The sequence below is a fragment of the Urocitellus parryii genome, chromosome 2, assembly GCF_045843805.1.
Source record: "Urocitellus parryii isolate mUroPar1 chromosome 2, mUroPar1.hap1, whole genome shotgun sequence".
NCBI lineage: Eukaryota > Metazoa > Chordata > Mammalia > Rodentia > Sciuridae > Urocitellus > Urocitellus parryii.
Window position 1 is genome coordinate 106,125,040 of NC_135532.1, and position 2,014 is coordinate 106,127,053.

Here is a 2,014-nt window from a genome sequence, read left to right on the forward strand (position 1 = left end):
TTTCAAAATTATCAAACAGGATTTTTTTTCATGTTCTTTTATCTAGGAAACTATGATAGTGCAGAGTTATAATATTAATACTATAGTGATGTAAATGCCTTTCCTAAATCCATTTTGGTGCTGAGGGCCTTGTACTTGCTGGACAAGCAGTCTCCCACTAAGCTACATCCTCAACCCCTGAATTCAGCATGTTAGATACTATCAACATTTAGAAACTCTCTGTAATCGTTGAGTTCTGTGCACAGACCCAATTAGTAGACATACTTGTGTCCTTTAAATTTTAGAATTAAAAATTAGTTCAATATTTTTTATATTTGTGAACATACATTAGGAAGAAAACTAGAGTTTCCCTCTATCCCCTCCCACCACTGCCCCCATCAAAAAAAGACAATGCTAGAGAGGAAATGAATTGGTTAGGCTTCTTAGTAACAAACAAACAAGTCCACTTAGTGTTGCATTTAAAAACAGCAATAGGTGGTGTTACCATTAAGACAATTGGGGAACCAGTCTCAAAGCTAATTTCCCTGGAACAATGGCCAAAACCCTGCCTCAGAAGAGGCCCAGTGAGAAATCTATTGTCATTGCTGCCACCAAGACTGAGCACTAAATGCAGATCCTGGAAATTCCTGCAGTGGACACTTCAGTGTGCACCTCAGGGCATTCTTAACCCTTGCAACATTCCTGCCCCAAAGGCCAGATGCCCCTCCTGCCCTCACAGAATGAAAGCTTATCACAGACCCCCCTGTGTCCATGTTGATCTCTTTTGATCAAAGTCTCATGCAAATGCATCTGAGTACTGTGCATGCTACTTGTCATCTCAGCTGCAAGGGAGGCTGAGGGATAAGGGTCACATAATGTAGAAATGTCCCCCAAGTATTAAAAGGCTTCTCAAAAAATAATATGAAGGTACAAACATGACTGATGTTCACAATAGGGATCTACCCATTTTAGTTCGCCTGTCTTCTTACACCCCTTTGCTGGAGAAAAATCGGAAGGGAGGTCTTTGTGCATGAAGTTGCTAAGGTAATAATGTGTCTAGTGAAACCAGTTCCACTCTCCTGGACCCAATGGACTGAGTCAGGGTTTTCTCTGGGTCAAAAAACCTCATGAAAGCTGGCCAATTGGAACATGCAGGAGTTGGATGCTTCTTGCTGCTTTGCAATAAAACCATTTGCTGAAGGCTGTCCATGAATGTACCATCACTGTCATCGTCATTGCTGTCGCTGTTGACATCATCTCTAACTCTGAGCACTTACTATGTTCCAGGAACATAGTGCTAAGTGCTGTTCAATAACATTTTATTTAATTCTCTTATGATCCATGTGAGGTAAGAAAGCTTACTATCATTTTACAGGTGAAGATTCTGATGTTTCTAGAAGTTATCCATTAATTCAGAACCTTTAATGTGGAAACAAAAACCTGGGATTTGAAACTACCCTGACTGGGAAACTCAACTCTTAATCAATACTGCATACCAATCCATCAGATCCTCTCTTGGGATACACAAATGCTCAAAACACATGGAGATGGTCGGTGTTGTGGACTGGCATGTGCTGCTTGTCTATCCAGAATCCCCTCCTTGGGAAACCACCATCCTTTGTGCTTTGTGCTTCTGTGGACACTGATTCCATTCACTGTTCCTCAAGCCTCCTGGTGGAAGATGTGACCAAGAACTGACTCAGAAGTCTCCAGAGATTTTCCTTAGGAAAGAGATCCCCCCCCCCGTCTTTCTTTCTCTAGAAGCACCAGGTTGTAAGATATAGAAAAGGACGAACCCCAAAACAGTGTGTCTTGGGAAGAAGGAGTGAGGAAGAAGGCGACACATTGATAATATTGATCCTTTCCCAATACATCCTTTCCCAGTGACAGTACAATGGGACCCTGAAGGGACAGAGATAAGCACTGTACCCAGACCTTCCATTCTTCTCCATGTGAAAACACTGCCCAGTAAAAAAAAAAAAAAAAAAAAAAAAAAAATTCAAATTCTCACAACCTATTTCCTGAGTGTCCAAAC